The sequence below is a fragment of the Nanorana parkeri genome, unplaced genomic scaffold (assembly GCF_000935625.1).
Source record: "Nanorana parkeri isolate BGI_ZX_2015 unplaced genomic scaffold, ASM93562v1 scaffold2501, whole genome shotgun sequence".
Classification (NCBI taxonomy): domain Eukaryota; kingdom Metazoa; phylum Chordata; class Amphibia; order Anura; family Dicroglossidae; genus Nanorana; species Nanorana parkeri.
In genome coordinates, this window is record NW_017308769.1 from 64,862 (window position 1) to 73,379 (window position 8,518).

The 8,518-nt window shown below is 50.0% G+C and overlaps 1 protein-coding gene across 2 annotated transcripts in view; it reads right to left on the reverse strand.

The window, feature by feature from the left end:
- Positions 1–8,230, reverse strand: part of LOC108801802 (protein FAM49A) — a 72,379-nt gene extending 64,149 nt beyond the window's left edge. For both annotated transcript variants that reach the window (XM_018573711.1, XM_018573713.1), the window contains exon 1: positions 8,159–8,230. The gene's annotated coding sequence lies outside the window, so the exon portion shown is untranslated. The remainder of the gene's footprint in view (positions 1–8,158) is intronic.
- Between the last annotated feature and the right edge of the window lie 288 nt (positions 8,231–8,518).

Below are 8,518 nucleotides of genomic sequence, written 5' to 3' on the forward strand. Positions count from 1 at the left end.
GGGGTCGGAATACAGAAGATTTATTCACCTGATCCTCGGTCCTGTAGGTGCCAGCGCTCACCTCTCTTGCCCTCCGCTCTGCCAGTGTCCTCACATCTAAAGCAGATGTCACGCATCACCAGAGCCCAGGACAGAAGAAGAGGTTGCAGGGACCGGTCTAGCAGCCAAGTGGGATCAAGGGTCAAGCAAGTATATCTTTATATTTTAACCAGGGGTAGACCAGAGGTACACTAACTCTAGCCCTCCAGCTGCGGTGCAACTACAAATCCCAATAGACATTGCAAGGCTCCGACAGCCACCGGCATGATGGGATTTGTTTTTTCACCAACGCTGACTGACAGAGTTTGCCTACCCTTGCCCTAGTCAAACTCTAGACAGAAATAAAAGACATTGGAAGTAATTCAGCTCTGTGTTTGTAAGGCTAGGTTCACATGGATGGCCAAGGGGCAGTAAAAGAAAGTGGTTGAGCCACATTTCCCCTTTCCTAGACACTAACATGGCGGCTACTCGGCCGGGATGCTTCAAGGTGTGGTGAATTTGCATGTCAAGTTTGGCCTGCTCAAAACTGCCGTGCTAAGCACAGCAGCTGAACCCAGAAGACACTAAAATACACTGCAGTGCTGAGGCTTTGCATATTCAAAACAGCCAACAATCGTCTGTAGTAGAGGCAAATGAAATCTGTGCAGAACCTGCACTTCATACCTTCTAAACAGCCTCTCTCAAACGCTTCACCCCAGAAGAACTCTTCAAATCATTTTCCAGTCCCAGGGAGCTCCTACTAAGATAAGTCCATCAGTACTTTGGTGGTCAGTGGAAATCATTTCTTCTTTTACAACAGTGGTCAGAATTTAACCCTTACAGTCACCTAAAAAGATCATTGGTGTGACGCCGCTGGCTCTGCCAAGTGGCATTGGACTTGGAACCATGTAGGCACCATCACATAGGAGGTCAATTGGCCACAGCTCCAGGAACCCCTAGTAACCTCTGGAGGGACCCTAGGACAGCAGTCAAGTAGCCAATGCGCCTTAAAATGTACAGCTGGCACATACTCTACTTGTCAATGGAGCTGAATACTAAAAAAAAAAATCCAGCTGGCTCCTTAATTAGACTGACTCCTGAATTTTGCATTAATTTGCCACCCCTGCCCTAGGGTTCCAGAGAATTATGGTTGGTCTAGAAGAGAGGTAGCCAAACTTTGGCCCCAAAACTCCAGCTGTGGTGAATCTACATATATCTTAAGGCATTACATGGTGGGATTTGTAGTTTCACCACAGCTGGAGGGCCAACGTTTGGTCACCCCTGGTCTAGACCAGCTTTAAAAGTATGTAAAATCTCGAGGCACCCAGTCTAAAATGTCAGATTTTAAGGGGGAGCCCCACACAAGTATTTCCCCCTTCAAATCAAGATTACCCCCTTCACATCAAAGTCACCCTTTGCATATGTAGCCCCCCTCCCTTTCATATCGGAGCCCCCCTTTCATATCAGAGTTCCTCTTCACAGCAGAAGCCCCCCTTTCATATCAGAGTCCTTCTTCACACCAGGAGCCCCCCTTTCATATCAGAGTTCTTCTTCACATCAGGAGCCCCTCTTTCATATCAGAGTTCCTCTTCACAGCAGAAGCCCCCCTTTCATATCAGAGTTCTTCTTCACATCAGGAGCCCCTCTTTCATATGAGAGACCAGAGTCTTCATTCCCCCTTCACACCATAGTACCACTACCACAACATTTTGAGGCACCCCTGAAAAAGCCAGAAGGAACACTAGGGTGTCATGGTACCCAGGTTCAGAGAGGCTGATCTAGACCAACCATTCTCAACCAGGATACTCTGGAACCTTCACCTACCTCCACCCTTTTGGAAGGACCTTTCATTTCTAAATACAATCACCCTAAGCTACCCAGGTGTATGATTATAGTTATTCCGGGGCAGTTGGGCCACCTTTCGATCAGCACTGCAAAAATCATAGACCGTGCTTTCGCCTCGTCAATGAAAAGCACGACGGAGAACAGCAGATCAGCCAAAAACCTCTGTTAGATATCCTTCTGCGTCCTGATATCAACTGCAAACTGTGACTCAGTCCAACTACAGTAACACACTGCCAAGATCATTCACATTGTCAAAGAACGCCTGTGTGCTGCACTTTCAGATTAAGCCCAGTTCCAGCCGTAGACGGCGTTCCTCGCCAACGCTCCAAGCTCTGTGGGTTTGAAGCTTCGGGAGGCAGCTAGAAAACCATTATTTTACTTCTTCCCCAGAAATAGAAGAAATCCAAAACAAGCCCAGACGGGGAGGTGAAAGGAGAAGCTCCGGTGAGGAAGACTTGCTACTGGTAGTCATCCTGATATCTTCTACTTGAATGGGATGTAAAACTCCAAAGCACAGGCCCTGGGGGGTACAACTAAAACAATACAAAGAGCAATACAAAGAGCACGCCAGTCAACTGACAGATGGAGAGCACAGAGGAGAGAGGGGCTGAAACAACACATATCACACGTGGAGCAACCAGAACAATCACTCCTGCTTCTGGCATACAATGTATATACAACATGAGAGGATGAAGATGGACCGCATGGAGGGGATCAGATTCCTCATCACTGATCTACAGATAAGGGATGGAACGGAGATGCTCTTATAAGGCAATCGGGGAACATGCCGATGCAAATGTCACTCCGCTCGCAAATTCAAACCAACCCATCAGATCTAAAGTAACCGGCTGATTATTATTGGGGATACAATCAGATAAATCATCGAGGTGCAGCAGTGAGGCCAGGTGCACACTTGAGCGACCCCGAGACGTGTGTCAAGGTACCACGCGTTCGTGCGCAGTTGCACACAGCGTTTCCCGCGCGGTACCGTTGATTATCAGGCCAGGTTCAAACCTGTGCGATCCCGGGACCGCAAGTTTGTGCACAGTGGTTGCCGCGCGGCCCCATTGATTTCAATCAGGTTATTTCCGCGCAGCAATCGCCGAAAAAAAAAAAGGTACATATACCTTTTTCCGGACACACGACGCATGTTTTTTTCAGCCATAATTGTGTGCGATTGCACGGACAGAATTGCGGCAGGAAATTAGAATAGAATGGCACCACCAGCGCGATTCCGTGACCATGCCGTTTCATGCACGATTGCCACAGGGTTACGTTTTCGCCTATGTGTGAACCGTGCCTCAATCGGGTTATATCCACGAGGCAATCACCGAGGAAAGGTACGTGTACCTTTTGTCGCAACACGCGTTTCTTCAGCTGCGATCGTGCACGATTGCACGGTCCGAATTGCGGAGGGAAACCGAGTGACCTGCCTGGGGTGCCTTTAGAAAAGAATGGCGCAATCAGCGGCGGTGTGCAATTCAGTGACCGCGCGGCTATATCGTTTCGTGTACGATTGCTGGGTGGTCACAGATCGGTGTGACTCTAGTCTGAATCATTCACACGTTAATGCCCCATTCACATCTGCGAATGAGACCGACTGGATGACTCTCACAAAATGCTCTTGAGCAGCTGTGAGCAGGAAGTGCCGTAGAAAGCAAATGACAGCTGACAGCGCCCTCAGCCATTCGCATGCAATCAGACGCGCTGCAATTACTTGTGCACGATCGCCCCCGAGTCCAGGGACAATCCTCTGCTGGTGATGGCAGCACGTCCGATGGCATGTGAATGTCTGTAAATGCCGTGTTCTTGAACACCAGCAAGCAACGCAGAATTCAGTCATGTACATCAGGAAAAGCGAATACACAGGACCCGTTCACACCAGTGTTGCCTCAGCGCCTAGACCTAGATGTCCTATGGTAGGGGTAGGCAACATCAGCAGAACTACAAGTCCCATGAGGCATTTCCAACAGCCACGACTACCAGAAGCAGAGGCATGACAGGATTTGTAGTTGCCTATCCCTGCCATAGGACATGAGGCAAATTGCCATGTCTATATGTTGGGGCTGGTGTGAATGAGCCAGAAATGTCCAACATCAGGCTTAAAGCAAAAGGTGAATATGCAACGCACTGTGACGACCCATACCAGTGGGCATGCGTTATACAAAGCATGACTTGCACCCTCTGGTGTGAATAGGCCTTCTGACAGCACCCTCCGCCTGCAGGTTCAACATATCAACTATCCAGGGTCTGGACAAATCCCAGGAGCCAGGTCGCCAATAGTCATATCGTATAACTTTCTCCTGATTCCAAGCTATTCGGGAAGTGTCATCCCCTGATGGCGTCTCCATAACGGAGGGGCCACTTGTGTCGCTCTACAGGTCATGGCGATGGGGACTTAAGCAGCCAATCATGCAAACTGATGACTGGATATTGATCCCGAGGAGGGAAAAGATGATCCGTTATCAGTGTACGAGGGCTGGGCTAGGACTTCATGTATGAGGATGGCCCTGCCCCTTGTGTCTATCCATGATCCTGATAGATTGCAAGCTCTTCGGGACAACGGCTCTCATCCCTTCATGGTATGTCATGTATCATTATCACTGTATGGCCCTTTAAATACCAAATCAATATAAAAACTTCAAAACCCCAAAACAATGTAACTGATGTAGAGTTCAGAAGAAGAGAGGCATTCTGGGTACATGGGATGCGGTCACCGCAAGCTATAAAATACGCCAATTCCCATCAATATTCTACCCCAGGGTACGCCACCTCGGCACTGCAGCTGTTGTGGAACTACAAGTCCCATGAGGCATTGCAAGACACTGACAGTCCCAGGCATGACTCCTGAGGCCAAGGCATGATGGGATTTGTAGGTTGCCCACAGACGGCGCGCCGAGGTTCCCTACCCCTGATCTAGATAATTGGATGAATAATGTAAGGCATCATTTATGAATATGAAGATCACTTGTATAGGTAGAACAGGGGTAGGCCACCTTGACACTGCAGCTGTTGCGGAACTACAAGTCCCATTAGGCATTGCAAGACACTGACAGTCACAGACATGACTCCTGAGGCCAAGGCATGAGGAGATTTGTAGTTTCACCACAGCTGGAGGGCCAAAGTTGCCTACCCCTGGTCTAGAGAAATGAAGAACCTCCAGATGAGGATCATGCAGAATCAGACACCTCAGATCAGATTGTGTAGTGTATGGCCAGCCTGGCAGATTGTAATGCGTGTGGTGAAATGTACAGTTATATCTGCACTGTATAGATTCCCAAGGAGCACAAACCAGTCACCAAACACAACACTGGTATCCACTCCCTCTCCAGCTACAATGCCTCTCTTACATGTACCTGCGTGAGATGCTTCAGATGGAAGCTGTCCTTCTGTGACTCCTGGCCTGCTGCATAGAGGTTTAGAGGAAGCTATGTCACTGGCAGCAAAGGCTGAAGCTATGCGGACAATGTTACCGAGGGGCAGCAATCAATGGATGAAGCTTCCTCTCTGGGATGGACCAACATCTAACATGGAGGGATAAGGAACCCAGTCCGAATCAGAGCTCCTCTGAACCTGGAAGGGACATGGGGCCCCCTGCTGTCGCCCAATCAGCTGCGTGCTGAGGAATTCCCCATCCTGTACATAAACAAAGGGGCGGGGTGCAGTAACATCATACTTATATGGCCACATAGCGATATATAGTTAACGTCGCTGACCAAATATGGGCACGTAGCGATAGTCAACGCCGCTGACCAAATATGGGCACGTAGCGATGTATAGTCAACGCTGCTGACCAAATATGGGCACGTAGCGATGTATAGTCAACGCCGCTGACCAAATATGAGCACGCAGCGATGTATAGTCAACGCCGCTGACCAAATATGGGCACGCAGCGATGTATAGTCAACGTCGCTGACCAAATATGGGCACGTAGCGATGTATAGTCAACGCCGCTGACCAAATATGAGCACGCAGCGATGTATAGTCAACGCCGCTGACCAAATATGGGCACGCAGCGATGTATAGTCAACGTCGCTGACCAAATATGGGCACGTAGCGATGTATAGTCAACGCCGCTGACCAAATATGAGCACGCAGCGATGTATAGTCAACGCCGCTGACCAAATATGGGCACGCAGCGATGTATAGTCAACGTCGCTGACCAAATATGGGCACGTAGCGATGTATAGTCAACGCCGCTGACCAAATATGGGCACGTAGCGATATATAGTCAACGCCGCTGACCAAATATGGGCACGTAGCGATATATAGTCAACGTCGCTGACCAAATATGGGCACGTAGCGATATATAGTCAACGCCGCTGACCAAATATGGGCACGTAGCGATATATAGTCAACGCCGCTGACCAAATATGGGCACGTAGCGATATATAGTCAACGTCGCTGACCAAATATGGGCACGTAGCGATATATAGTCAACGTCGCTGACCAAATATGGGCACGTAGCGATATATAGTCAACGCCGCTGACCAAATATGGGCACGTAGCGATATATAGTCAACGTCGCTGACCAAATATGGGCACGTAGCGATATATAGTCAACGTCGCTGACCAAATATGGGCACGTAGCGATATATAGTCAACGCCGCTGACCAAATATGGGCACGTAGCGATATATAGTCAACGCCGCTGACCAAATATGGGCACGTAGCGATATATAGTCAACGTCGCTGACCAAATATGGGCACGTAGCGATATATAGTCAACGTCGCTGACCAAATATGGGCACGTAGCGATATATAGTCAACGTCGCTGACCAAATATGGGCACGTAGCGATATATAGTCAACGCCGCTGACCAAATATGGGCACGTAGCGATATATAGTCAACGCTGCTGACCAAATATGGGCACGTAGCGATATATAGTCAACGTCGCTGACCAAATATGGGCACGTAGCGATATATAGTCAACGTCGCTGACCAAATATGGGCACGTAGCGATATATAGTCAACGTCGCTGACCAAATATGGGCACGTAGAGATATATAGTCAACGTCATTGGCCAAATAAAGGTCAATGACATCACTGCACCATGCCCCTTTGTTTACATGCAGCTACAGGGAAGGAATTCCCCAACACGTAGCTGATTGGGTGGCATCAGAAGGAGCGTCCTTCCAGGTATACAGGAGCTCAGGTTCAGAGCTTGGGAAACTCCATTCCAAAATCAAATGTGCCAACTATGACATCACGTAAGGTATGGTGGCCCCCTCTAAAGACCGCCATAGACTGTTCAATCCAAAATCAATGGATTCCCCCATCTGAACAGCAGAGGGATCTCCCCGGCTGGCTATTGTACTCAGGCAGCCGCGGCATCTGCAGCTGCCAAAATGCAATGGCATTGTTGAACAATATCTACATCTGATACACGCCGCAACAGTGTGAACCCGCTGGAGAAGTTTCCGCCTCGCGGTTCTTGCGATGAAATGTACAATTCGGAATTAGAGATGAATGACACGATCTGATAGAGCGCGGGTCTGGTGACAACAAGGAGGGGTCACTTCCTGTTACGAGCATAGCTGTGCGTGTTAATGTGAATCGTTGCCAGCCACTACAGTAGCCACTCCCCCTGCGCTCTTTACTTCTCAACAACCAATGACAACACAAAAAAAATCTCCAGCTGTCACAGAGGGATGATTTCCAATATTCGTGGAAGATCGACCAGCACGCGGGGCCATGGTGGTTCAATAGAGACCCACCTCCATTCACAAAGCAGTGAACCAATAAAAAAGCCCAGTTACCGCAAAAGCATAGGCGTCATGTACAGCAGGCTCGGTACAATCTTGACGTCAGTGTCTTCGCTCTTTATCGGTGCATTTGGTTTTTTACACGTGTTTCTGGCACGCTTTTCATTTTCAGGCGTAAGCGTTTCGTTGAGGGCGATTGCGTCAAACGAACAGCGGCTAAAACGGCATTTCTGAGAATATTTGTTGAATCTTACGTACAACCTCCCCATCTGTATCCAACCGTACAATGGACAACCACCCCCATCAGCTCACAATGATGACGATCAGATAGGACGACCATCATCCCTCCACCACGGGCACCTACATCGCCCTGTGCCCGGTGATGGGCATGCACAGAGGGGTGCGCGCACACATACACACGTGGCCAGCGGTGCCATGGCATGCCAGTGCTGGCCATCCAGCATCCACAGTGTGGGTGGAGCAGTGGCTGCATCCATGATGCGCTGCCTCCGGGTACACGGCAGGCCGAGGCAGACGCCGTGCGGAGGGGATACGGGCGGGCGTGACAAGCAGAACAGACCGGTACTCACAGCTCGGGCTCGGGCTGCTCCTTCCGCGGGGTCCGCTCCGCTCGCTGATGCTTCTGCCGCTGCTGCTCTCAGCCGAATGCTGCGCATGCGCGGTGCAGCGAGCTGATTCTCCCCCTTCTCCCGGGTCCCCGTGTGGAGGTGGTGCGAGGCTGTGCGCAGGCGCAGTGGCGGAGGTGTGGCGAGCGGTGGGCGGGGCTGAGGCGGAGACTGCGTCACCGGTTGCTAGGGGGATGTGATGCTGCGGGAGGCAGCTGCGCTGTCACTCCTCTTGTTGTGGAGACTGTTTGAGCAGCAGAACACACACACACCTAGTGCTGTCATGGCGGGGGGATAAACACGGCGAGTACACTGCACATTTCT